This window comes from Chiloscyllium plagiosum, unplaced genomic scaffold (genome assembly GCF_037043375.1).
Source record: "Chiloscyllium plagiosum isolate Xiang-an unplaced genomic scaffold, Cpla_swu_hap1 HiC_scaffold_38, whole genome shotgun sequence".
Classification (NCBI taxonomy): Eukaryota; Metazoa; Chordata; class Chondrichthyes; order Orectolobiformes; family Hemiscylliidae; genus Chiloscyllium; species Chiloscyllium plagiosum.
The window spans coordinates 44924165-44937608 of record NW_028270176.1 but is presented as its reverse complement, the minus strand read 5'-3'; the positions used below and the strand labels follow the sequence as shown (position 1 = coordinate 44937608).

Below are 13444 nucleotides of genomic sequence, written 5' to 3'. Positions count from 1 at the left end.
CAGCCTATTCAGCCTCTCCCTGTAGCCCAAATCCTCCAATCCTGGCAACGTTTTTGTAAATCTCGTCCAAACCTTTTCAAGTTTCACAACATCCTTCCCAGAACAGGGAAATTCAAACTGAAAACAGAATTCCAGATGTGGCTTAATCAACGTCCTGTCCAGCCACAGTATGACGTCCCAGTTTCTGTATTCAATGCATTGACCAATAACGGAGAACGTTAATGGAGTCCCATTTGCCAGCGGTTCACCCTTATCCCTCTAAAACCTTCCTCTTCATGTACCCAATCAGAGGCCTTTTAAATGCTGTAATTGTACTAGCCTCCACCCCTTCCTCTGGCAGCTCATTCCATACTTGCAATGCCCTCAACATGAATAAGATGCCCCTCAGATCCCTTTTAAATCTTTTCCCTCTCACCTTAATCCTGTACCCTCTAGTTCTGGACCCACCGAACTTGGGAAAAAGTCCCTGACTGCTCACCTTATCCATGCCCTTCATGATTTTATAAGATCACCTCTCAGCCTCCAAGTCTCCAGGGAAAATAGTCCCAGCCTATTCAGCCTTTCCCAATAGCTCAAACCATCCAACCCTGGCAAAATCCTTGCAAATATTTTCTGAACCCTTTCAAGTTTCTCAACATTATTCCAAGAACGGGGAGATTGAAAACAGAATTCCAGACAGGCTTTAATCAGAGCCCTGTCTTGCCACAATATGACGTCACAACAGCTGCATTCAATGCATTCACCAATAACGGGGGGGTGGGTGCGTACCAAATGCTGCATTCACTACCCCGCCTACCTGTGACTATACTCTCAAGGAACTATAAACCTGCACTCCAAGGTCTCTTTGTTCAGCAATGTTCCCCAGGACTTCACCATTAAGTGTATAAATCCTGCCCTGATTTGCCTTTCCAAAATACAACAGCTCACATTTATCTAAATTGAACTCCGTCTGCCATTCCTCGCCCCAGTGGCCTATCTGATCAAGATCCTGTTGTATTCTGAACTAACCTTCTTCACTACCTCCAATTTTGGGGTCTTCTGTAAACCTACTGACCATACCTCATATAGTCACATTCAAGTCATTTATTTAAGGGCCCAATATCCATCCTTGTAGCACATTGCTCCTCACAGGCCTCCAGTCCGCAAAGCAACCCTCCATCATCATCCTCTGTCTCCTACCTTCAAGGCAGTTTTGTAATGGCTTGCTCTCCCTGCATGCCATGCTATCTAACCCTGCTAACCAGTCTGCTTTGTGGAACCTTGTTGAATGTCCATATAAACAACGTTCACCGCCTGGATTAATCAATTTTCTTTGTCACTTCAAAACATTCAGTCAAGTTAGTGAGACACAATTGTGCACGTACAAAGCCACATTGACTCTCCCCGTCATTCCTTACCTTTCCAAAATAGATGGATATCCTGCCCCTCAGAATCCCTTCCAACAACTTGCCTGCCATTGACTTCAGGCTCATTGTTCTCTTGTCCCATGGCCTCTCCTTACCAGTGTTTTAAAATAATGGCACCTCACCTGTCGCTATCAACGATACAAATACCTCAGGAGAGGCCCAACAATCACTTCACTAAATTTCCAGAAAGTTTAAGAATACACCTGATCATTTTCCAGAGCTTTATCCACCTAGATGCGATTTAAGACATCTAGTACCACCTCCTCTGTAACATGGATACTTTTCAAGTTATCACTGTTTATTTCTCCAAACTCTCGAGCTTCCATATACTTCTCCAGTAAAAATGACGTGAAATATTTGCATATCTTTCGCACCCCCTGTAGTTCCATAGACAGCCTTGTTGACCTTTAAGGGGTCCTATTCTCTGGTCCAGTTAATCTTTTGTCTGTATATTTGTTTAATCTCTTTGAATTCTACTCCAGGACATCCCAGAAAGGCCTACTTCATGGACTGTAATTTTCCTCTGACTTGATCAACAATGCCCTCCAACACATACCCTCCACTTCCCGCACCTCCGCCTTTACCCCACCCCTCCAGCCACAATAAAGAATATAACCCTGCAGTCTTCACCTTCCACCCAATAATCTCCAGATCCAGCACATTAACCTCTGTTATTTCTGCTACCTAAAGTCAGACCCCACCACCAGAGACATATTTCCCTCCCCACCCCTATCTGCGTTCCGCAGAGACCATTCCCGCTGCGCCTTCCTTGTTCGGTCCACTCCCTCCCACCAACCCACGCTCCACACCCTTGACCCTCCCTTGCCGCCATGGGAAATGTAAAACGTGCGGCCACACCTCCCTCTGACATCTGTCCAAGTTCCCAAAAGAATCTTTTCACATCAGGCAGAGATTTGCCTGCACATCCCAAAACCTCATATACTTCATCTCGACACTATTGGAAGAAGGGCTTATGCCCGAAACGTTGATTCTCCTGTTCCTTGGATGCTGCCTGACCTGCTGCGCTTTTCCAGCAACACATTTTCAGCACTGGGGAGAATGTGCCAACTCCAACAAAGACAGTTGCCCGAGGCTGGAATCAAACCCAGGTCCCTGGTGCTGAGGAAGCAGTGCTAACCACTGAGCCACAATACTCTGGGATCTTTGGTGCTGATGCGCTGCCCCACTGATACCTCAGTCACTCACCCTGCCTCATTTCCTAAGTGGCAGTGATGACGGAGTGAAATTATCGCTAGACAGTTAATCCAGAGACCCAGATAAGGTTCTGGGGACCCGGGTTTGAATCCCATCACGGCAGATTTTGGAACGTGAATTCAATAAATATCTGGAAAAAATAATCTAGTGACGACAAGGATTCCACTGTCAATTGTTGGAAAACCCATCTGGTTCACTAATGACCTTTAGGGAAGGAAAATGCCATCCTTACCTGGTCTGGTCTGCATGGGACTCCAGACCTATAGCAACGTGGTTGACTCTTAACTGCCCTCTGGGTAAACGCAGTAATAAATGCTGGCCGAGCCAGTGACAGCCTTATCCTGTGATTGAATAAAGAAAACAGATCAGGTTTTGTTCCTTCTCTAGTAGGTACATCCTACAAACTGATTCTGAAATGTTCTCGTACACACTGAACAAATACCTTTCCATCCAAGCCCTTAACACTACAGCACTCCGAGGCTATGTTGGTAAAGTTAAAACCCCTTATCATTGCATCCATAATATTCTTACAGATACGGAGGTCGCCTGGTAAAATTTGTCTCAATTCCCCGCTGACTATTGGGAGAGAGTCTATAATACAATCCCATTAAGATGGTCATCCCTTTCTTATTTCTCAGTACCAACCAAATAACTTGCCTGGATGTACTCCCAGGAATATCCTCCCGAAGCCCAGCTGTAATGTTATCCCTAATCAAAAACACCTCTCCCCCTGCTCTGTTGCCCCCTTTCTATCCTTGCTATAGCATCTATACCCTGGAACATTAAGCTGCCAGTCCTATCCATCCCTGAGTGATGCCTCTGTAATTGCTGTAATATCCCAGTGCCATGTTCAAAACCATACCCTGAGCCTGCCTCCCTGACTTGTAAGGCCTCTTGCACTGAAATAAATGCAGTGCAACTGGTCCGTCGCATCTCATTCTATGACTTGCTCTTGCATGCCTTGACAGTCTGACTGGTGAACAGCACCAGCCTCAGACTCACCTCTTTTCTCACTATCTCTTTAGGATTACCCCGACTCCCTCACTGGTTTAATGCCTTCCGAGTGGCAGAAGCAAATCTCCCTCCTCGTCGGGACCCCATGCTTTCCCTTCCTATGCCATTGCTACCAATGTACAATGACCTCCCACTGGTTATTTTCCCTTTTGAAAATACTCTGCTCCCTCTGTGAGACATCCTTGACACTGGCACCAGGGAGGCACCACCCCATCCTGATGTCTCACTGTCAGCTGCTGAAACAGCAGACTGTGCCCCTGACTAGAGAGTCCCCTATCACCATCGATCGTGTGGAACTGGATATACCTCATATTATGTTAAAAGCCAGTCTCAGTACCAATAACTTGACTGTCAGTGCTACATTCCCCTGAAAGTCTATGACCACCTACATTTTCCAAAACAGTATACTTGTCTGAGATGGGGATAGCCACAGGAGGCTCCTGCAGTACCGACCTACCCCTCCTAGCTTTCCTGGCCGTAACCCATCTCCCTGACTGTATCTGCAGTATCCTGCATTCCTGACAGTGCCACCTATAACACCCCCCGGCTCCTGTCAATTCCTCACTGCCTTTAATCACTCCTCCACCAATCCATGCGATCCAAAAGGATATGCAATCACACTTGCTACAGACATAATCATCAGGATCATTGAAACTCTCCCTAATCTCCCACATCGAACAGGAAAAGCACGCCACTCTACAAAGGCCATCTCTCCGCCTTAACAATCTACAGACCAAAACAAAGGCACAGTCTTACTGCTCTAAAAATACTGCCCGAGAATAACTTAATGCTTATGTTTCATATCTTAAACATTTAATCAAGAGACCCTAAGACATTAAAAAGAAATCCTCACCTTACTCACGATTGTAGATTGAATAAAATAAAACCGACTAAGATTGATATTTAAAGAGACTGAAACTCACTGAGCCGATCGCCGGCTCTGAGTACTTCCAAGGGTGAGGTCTCTCTGAGGGCAGCTGTGAAATGTCACTGTTTCTCTTCTCTGCCCACTCCATTTCCAGAGAGGTTTTTAACTTCACAGCAAGTCAGCTCAGAGGGGTCACTGCTTGGTTTTATTCACTGGGGGTTGCCTTTGCTGCCCAGACCAGTATTTATTGGCCACCTTTACTTGTCTTGGAGAAAGTGGTGGTTAACCGCCTCCCTGAAATGCTGCAGTCCATGTACACCACAGTGATGTTTGGACAACCATCCCCCTCTGGGCCCACAACCCTCCCTGTCTCTGTAATCCCCCTCCGGCTTCAGAAATTACATGTCTGTGGCATAAGATTTTTATTTGGATTCATTTTTGTTTAATAAACCCCCCAAAAAAAGTGAAATATTTGGCCCCAAACAAATTTCTGTTGATTGACCTTTCGGAGAGGCTGACACATGGACGTTGCAGTATTTTATCTCACATTGTACACCGAGAATGATGGAACTTTCTTTTAAACATTGCTAAGAGGGAGGCAATGGCTTAATAGTATTCCTGCCAGATGAGTGATCTGTACAGTGTTCCGAGGATTAGGGATAGAATCCCAACATGGCTGATGGTGGCATCGGAATTGAATACAATCTAGAATGAAAAGGTGAATGATGACCATGAAACTATTGTCGATTGTTAGAAACCCACCTGGTTCACTAATGTCCTGTCGGGAAGGAAACGGTCATCCTCACCTGGTCTGGCCAACATGTGACTCCAGACCCACAGCAATGTGGTTAACTCTCAACTGCCCTCAGGCAAAATACTTTAAAAACTGTTAACAAATATTCCGCAGGTATCACTTATGAACTGGCTGTTCACATTGGGATCATGTAAATATCTGAACAGCCTGAACTAAAACTGAGTTTCAGCTTCACCTTCTCCCTGTCTCACATCAGTCTGTTTACACCCAACTCCAGAACACTCTCATTGAGCCAAGCAGCCCTCACAGTTGCAGCCCTGTCATCTTCATTGTCTGCTCATACCTACATTGCCCTCAGCCTCCTGTACTGTTCCAATGCATCTCAATGGGAGCTCAGGAACAGCACCTCATCTTTCAATTCAGCCCTTTGTAACCCCAGAGTCAACATGGACGTCAGCAGTTTCTGAATGAACAGACAGTTGTCAGAAGCTGGAACATTCCACCTGAAAAGGTACTGGAATTTGAGTCCAAAAGGATTTTTAATGGGAAGTTTGCAGGTAATTGAAAACATGAAGTTTACATGTTAGCATCATGAAGTGGGTGGTTGGGTCTAAATCTGAGAGTTCTTACAAAGAGACGAGGTATAAATTGGATAAATCTGTGCTCCCTCTCAGGCCAATATCTCCTTCCTCAGCTGCAGCGCACAGAACAGAGCACACACCCATAGGGTGATCCAACCACGAATTTGTACATCTTTCTGCTTAACAAAAATATTGGAGATATCTTCCCACAAACAGAACAGACAAACCTTTCTCCTTCCACAGTTAAATGCCAATGATATTCAGATCCTGATGACTCTATTGACTGTAAAAACTTGCTTTTGAGATCCCAGCCTCAAATATTCTGATTTAATATCCTATGAAATGAATTCACAAAACAAAACTCACAGTCAGTACAGGAAGAATTAAAGACATACTTTTTTTCTTGGTATGTGCTTGATGTGTAAATGTCTCTCTTCAAGTTGCACGCCCCACCCCCTCCATCCTAGGCACATGCGCCTCACTGTACCTTACCCCCAATAAAAATGGCGGCCATATCCCAGGACCTTTCACCGCCTGAGGGCCGCAGCCATTTTCCCATCTGCTGCAAACGCGGGATTAAGAGTTTCTAATTCAGACTTACAAACCGCATAGAGTGTAATTAAAACTTCCCATTCTAAAGTGACTCATTATCTCCCTGTCTCCAAGGCCACTCTCCCCTTCCCTGTTTGCGACTCCCACATTCACCAATGGCCGAGTCACGTGGCACTGCATCGGCTGAGTTACTGGTGACGTGTCATCCCACTGGCCACGCCCCTCATTCACTCCCATTGTTTGGATGACCAGCTGGTTCCACTTGGTCCACCAGTCCCACCACCTTTTCCTATTGGCTCGAAGCTGCCATCAATCAGCTGGACCCCATTGTGAGGTCAGTGGTGGGATCCTCCCCCTGTCTGAATCACACCCAGAAGGTGTATGGATGATGTCAATCAGGAACAACAAGCAGAAGGTGCTGGGAAAGCTCAGCAGGTCTGGCAGCATCTGGGAACAGAAATCTGTCCAGTGGCCCTTCCTCGGATCCGATGGGAGCAGGGAAAATTAGAATCTTGACAGCATGGAAACAGGTATTCGGCCCAAAATGTCCATAGAGTCCCTCCAAAGGGTATCCCACCCAGACCCATTCCCCTACCCTACTACTGTATATTTCTCCTAACTAATGAACCGAACCTACACATCCCTGAATATTATGGGAAATTTAGCTTGGCCAATTCAACTAACCTTCAGATCTTTGTATTGCAGGAGATAGGGGTTAAAGTGTAAATAACAGGGAGGGACAGAACCCTAAGAGAGACTGGAACATTTGGAAAGAAAAATGAGTGGATTACGATCTGGCTGGGAGGGAGCATAGCTGTTAATGGAGGGGACAGGAACCTGTGTCTGGCAGCATCTCAGTGGAGGTGGCCGAAATGACAACTGATGATCTACGTTCTGCTGCAAAAACAGACCCCGAGCTTCCGGCTGCCTGCCACTTTAAACACACGAGCCTGTTCCCTGGCCAACATCTCTATCTCATGCTTAGTGCTGTGTCCCAGTGAAGCCAGAACATACCAAATGGCCCCATATTTCGAGGACTGCAATTATCCCTCCCATGTGGTCAATACCATCCAATATATCTCCTCCACTTCCTGCACCTCTGCCTTTGAAACCCACATCTCCAACTGCAACAAGGAGAGAACCCCTCCCCCCCACCTCCACCAAGTCCTTACCTTCCACCCAGATACAACACATCATCTTCTATCATTTCCACCAGCTACAATCAGACTGCACCACCAGATTCTTCAGGGGTTTGACCGAATAAATACTGATGTGTCTGAGGGTAAATACTGAGAGGGGGTGGGGGGGTGGGGGGCTGAAACCAGATTCTGAGCCAGTCACAGAATCAAGGGTTCTGCTTTGGGTTCGTCAAGTTTAAGGCAACACAGACACGGGTAAGGGGTTTCAGTAGCAATGGAGCCGGGATGAGGAGGAGATAAGCAACGGTTTAGAGATTGGAATTCCTGGTGTTTGGGATTGTGTACATGTCTAATCAGAAGGTCAGCTTCACGTCAGATATAACAGCAGTATTGTGAAGAGTCTAGTTCTGCTGCATAGTTCCCAGTGAGAGGGAGGCGCTCAGCAGTAAGGGAAAGGAACTTGTTAGGCAACGGGTTTAACCATTACAATGTTTTATTGGAGGAAACTGCACCTAATTGAGTAGTGGGAGTGTGGTAAGCAGTTTGATAACTGAGTAACAGTGGAGTAATGGAGAGGGATGATGGGGAGGGAGAGCTGGGCATCGTCAGTGTACATGTCAAACCCAACATGGTACTTTTGCACAATGTCACCTCATGGCAGTATGTAGGTGAGATACAGGAGGGGCCAAGGATAGATCCACTAGGGACACCAAATGCAAGGAATTCAGAAAGGAAAGGGAAAGTGGAGATGGAGCAGCATTTTCCAACAACCGTGAGGTCAAATGTCAATTTTTCACAGAATGGGTGAGAAGGACCATAACCAGAAAAGATAGAACAAGAAACAATGTCTGTGAATCGGTGAGGGGGACTGATGAGGAGGAGGAGAAAAGAGAGTTGGAAAGTCTATGGTTTAGTGAGATTAGGGTAAAGGGTCAAGATGAGCTCTGATAAGGCTTGACATGAGATGAGATTGGAGAAAAATGTAGGTTTGGACAAAAACCGGGAACACCACATGAAGCAGTTTGACTCAGTGGGCTAGTGGGAGGGAGGGAAGCAGCAGATCGGATTATCTCAGTCTGAGTGACAGAGAAACTCTATGTGCTCCAAACTCTTGTTGTTAGAGGGGAGAGTGGAGGAGACAGGAGGATGGACAGTGTTTACAAAGAAACAAAACCTGGGTAAATGATATTTAAAGTGAGTGAACAAACCTAATGTATTTAAATTTTATCCAAAATATTAAAACAAACGACTGAAGTCCTGGTTCGAATCCCATCTTGGCAGATGGTGGAATCTGAATTCAAGAAAAAATAACTGGAATTAGGAATCTCCTGAACTCCATGAAATCATTGTCAATGGCGAAAAACATCCTGCCAACCTGACAGTGACCCAGCAAGCTACTCACTGAAATAATCACTGCAAAGTTTCAACAAAGGAATGAAACTGGATGGACCACTCGGCATCTAACAAGGCACCAAAAAATACAACCACAGAATCAGCCCTCTCGATGGTGCAATGTCTTCCAGACGAACATCTGAATTTTGGTACCAAAATGTGCAGAGCTGTCTCACAGACCAATCAAGGAACAGCCTAACATACTCATACTCATGAAATCAACCCTTACAGACAATGACCAGACACCACCATTACCATCCCAAGATATTGAAATTGTGGTGATGGAAAAGGTCAGGCAGCATCAGGAGAAGGAGAATCGATGTTTCGAGCCTAAGCCCTTCATCAGCCTGACCTGCTGTGCTTTTCCAGCACCAGACTCTTGACTCTGATCTCCAGCATCTGCAGTCTTCACTTTCTCCTGAAATCTCTGGATATGTCCTGTCCACCGGCAGGACAGACCAGGCAGAGGTGGTGGCACAGTGGTGTACAGACAGGGAGGATTTGCCCTGGGAGTACACAGCATTGACTCCGGAGACCAGGAAATCTCATGGCTCCTGCGGATTGCCACGTACCGTCCTCCCTTGGCTGATGGATCAGTTCTACTTCATGTTGAACAACATTTGAAGGAAGCACTGAGGAAGTAAAATGGTGTCAAACGTACTCTGGGTACAGGATTTCAATGTCCACAATCGAGACTAGCTCTGCAACAGAATTACTGACTGAACTGGTCAGGTCCTAAAGGACATAGCTGTTCATCTAAGTCTGCAGCGGGTGGTGAGGGAACCAACAATAGAGAAAAACATACTTGATCTCATTGATATGAATTGACCAGCTACAGATACATCTGGCCATGACAGTTTCAGTAAGAGTGACCATCACACATTCCTTTTGGAGACACAAGTATTGGCTTAAAGTTGAGTAAAACCTCCATTGTGTTGAGTAACACTATCACCGTTCTAATTGGGACAGACTTTGAAGAGATGTAGGATCTCAAACTGGGTATCTCTGAGGCACTGTGGGACATCAACAGTAGCAGAACTGTACTCCAGCACAATCTGTAATCTCATGGGTTTGCAAATCCCGGTCTCACCCATCACAATGGACAGTAAAGGAGGGCATGCCATGAGCAGCACCAGGCAGACCTAAAAATGAAGTGCCAACCTGGTGAAGCTACCAAACAGGACCATCTGCATTTCAAACAGCATCAGCAGCAAGCAACAGAGCTAAGTGATCCCACAACCAATGGAACAGATCGGAGCTCTGCAGTTCTGCCACACCCAGTTGTGAACGGTGATGGACAATTAAACAACTCACTGGAGAAAGCATCACAGAAATCCCCACCTTTACTGATGGAGGAGCCTCACATACCCATGCACCAGATAAGATGACAGCATTTGCAGGAATCTGCAGCCAGAAGTGCAAAGTGGGATGATTCATCTCGGCCTTCTCCAGTGGTTTCCAACATCACAGATGTGAGTTTTATGCCAGTTCAGTTGAGTTTGAATAACATCAAGAAATGGTTAAATAGTGCAAAGGCTACGGGCCCTGTCAATATTCTGGCAATAATACTGATGGCTTGTGCTCCAGAACTTGCCACCAACCGAGCCAAGTACCACTCCAGCACTGGCATCTACCGACAATGTAGAACATTGCCCAGGCATGTTCAACACAGGGCAATCCAACCCAGCCAATTTCCCTCTATCAGTCCACATTCGATCAGCAGTAAAGTGATGGAAGATGTCATCAACAGGGCTATCAAGCAGCAGCTGCTCAGCAACAGCCAACTGAGTGACACTCACTTTAGGCTCCACCAGGGCCACTCAGCTCCCGATTGTATTACCGCCCTGATTCACAACCTGGCAACCAACTGAATTCCAGAGGTAAGGTGAGAGTGACAGCCCAGTCCCACTCTAAGATCACTATTTCTAGCTGATTCTACCCTTGTCTCAGCTCATGTACTCTCATCCACCTTGTGTTATCTCCAGAATTCATTATCCAAACACACTCCCTCCAGCTTCCCACATTCAACCTCCCTGTAATCTCAAGAAAAACTAAATCTCTGCTGCCCAAGTACTCCCTTGTACCAAAACATGTTGATCCATCAAAAGGCTCCCATTCATAATCAACAACATAGAGCCACAGAGATATACAGCATGGAAACAGACCCTTCAGTCCAACCCGTCCATGCCGACCAGATATTCCAACCCAATGTAGTCTCATCTGCCAGCATCTGGCCCACATTCCTCAATTTAATATTCTCATTCTTGATTTAATTCCTGGTTGTGATCATCCCTAGCTCGCCGCATCACACATCCTTGAAGACCTCGACAACCCATTGTGTTCGAAACACCCAATGATCTGTTCATTCATTATTTCACCTGTGTGGCTGCTTTTACAGTTGCCAAAGCAACATTTTCTGAAATTCGCAGCCAAAACCTCACAGGTCTGTTTTCCTCCTTTAAGACATTCCTCAAAGTCTGCTTATTTGGCAATGCTTTTGGTCACCTGACCTAACATCATCAGTCTCTGACCTTATGCCTAAAGTTCCCACTAAATTTTTGTGAAATTATAAGCAGGATAATAAAACTACAAACTGTTCTTGATTTGGACATTACCTTCAAATCATCACTGTTGCTGTAATGAATACTCTGTAATGTCTCTTACCCAACCACATTGTCGGAGCACCTTCACCACACAAACTGCAGCTGTACAAGAAAGTCAAACATCACCCTCTCCCCAGGCAACAGGGCTTTGGCATTAATCACTGGAAGGAGAAACACAGTCGATGTTTCAGGGAGTGCAAAACGGATTACAGGGAATGAAAATGGTGCAGAATTTGATAGTCAGAAATGGAAGGAAAATGCATTTGCTTATTGGAAAAAAAGAATTCTCGATTGTCAAAGATTTTCCAGAAAAATATTAATAAGCAGCACATGGTCAGGGGCTGGGCGGCAGTGAAAAATTAACTTACAAAAATGTCTGTAAAAGTAATAGTAAAATACTAAACAGACCAAATATACACCCATTGTTTGAGACTGAGGAAGCTGGATATTGATAAAGTGGTCATGAGGGAGCCCAGAGATGAAGCAGAGCAGTATAAGCTGTTATGATCCCACATAGAGATGTATAGCACCGACACAGACCCTTCGGTCTAACTCATCCACGCCAACCAGGTATCCAAACCTAATCTATTCCCATTTGCCAGCACTTGGCCCATATCCCTGTAAATGCTTCCTAATCATATCATGTGTCTATTTAGATGCCTTTAACATGTTTTAATTGTACTAGCCTCCACCACTTCCTCTGGCATTCATTCCACCCACTGCATGAAAGAGTTGTCCTTTAGGTCCCTTTGAAATTTTATCCGTTCACCCTAAAGCAATGCCCTCTACTTCTAGACACTCCTACTCCAGGGAAAACACCTTGTTCATTTACTCTATTCATGCCCCTCATGATTGTATAAACCTCCATAACATCACCACTCAGCCTATGGCACTCCAGGGAAAACAGCCCCAGCCTTTTATGCCTCACCCTACAGCTCAAATCCTCCAACCCGAACAACATCCTTGTAAGTCTTTTTTGAAACCTTTCATGTTTCACAGCACACTTCTGATAGGAGGCAGGCCAGAACTGCACACAATATTCCAAAAGTGGCCTAACGAATGTCCTGTACAGCAACATGACTTCCCACATCCTATACTCAATGCTCGAACCAATAAAGGAAAATACACTGAACACCTTCTTCAGCATCCTATCTACCTGCAACTGGACTTGCAAGGACTATGAACCTGCAATCCAAGGTCTCTTTGTTCCGCAAACGTCTCCAGGGCCTTGCCATTCAGTGTACAAGTCCTGCCCTGATTTGCTTTTCCAAACTGCAGCACCTCATATTTATCTAAATTAAACCCCATCTGATCAATATCTCATTGTAATCTGAGGTAACCTTCTTCATTATCCACAATACCTCCAATTTTGTATGACCTGCAAACTCATTTACGATACCAAATCATTTAAATGAACGGCGAAACAAATCCAGAAACAAACATCCATTTCTCTGAGTTTGAATGTGCTCTGTGTAGATCCTGCCCAATGACTCTGTACCAGAGAAAGGCTGCACATGCACCTGGCTGCACCTTGCCCCCTACAAAGCTGGCGGCTCCGCACGTGTCCAGTGAATTCTTGCCCCAAATAAAGATGGCGGCGGTCACTCATGCCTGCAGCCACACTGAGGCAATTCCCCGTTTACTGAAAACACGAGACTGGGACGTTCAAATTTGTGTTTTCTGACGTGCACATTTTGTTTTTAAAACCTCTCCGCTCATACAGAATCGCTCTCACCTCCTGCGGTTCCACAGACAGCCTTGATGATTTTTGTGGGTACCTATTCTCTGCCTGGTTACTCGTTTGTCCTTAGTGTATTTGTACAATCACCTTCGATTCTCCTTAAACCTATTTCCTAAAGCTATCTCATGTCCCCTTTTTGCCCTCTTGGTTTACCTCGAGTATACTCCTACTGCGCCTAC

At 45.5% G+C, this 13444-nt stretch overlaps 1 long non-coding RNA gene across 2 annotated transcripts in view; it reads right to left on the bottom strand.

Moving 5' to 3' along the window:
- Positions 1–13444, bottom strand: part of LOC148139457 (uncharacterized) — a 55910-nt gene that overhangs the window by 33439 nt on the left and 9027 nt on the right. For both annotated transcript variants that reach the window (XR_015753620.1, XR_015753621.1), the window contains one exon: positions 2854–2962. This is a non-coding gene — a long non-coding RNA (uncharacterized LOC148139457). The remainder of the gene's footprint in view (positions 1–2853; positions 2963–13444) is intronic.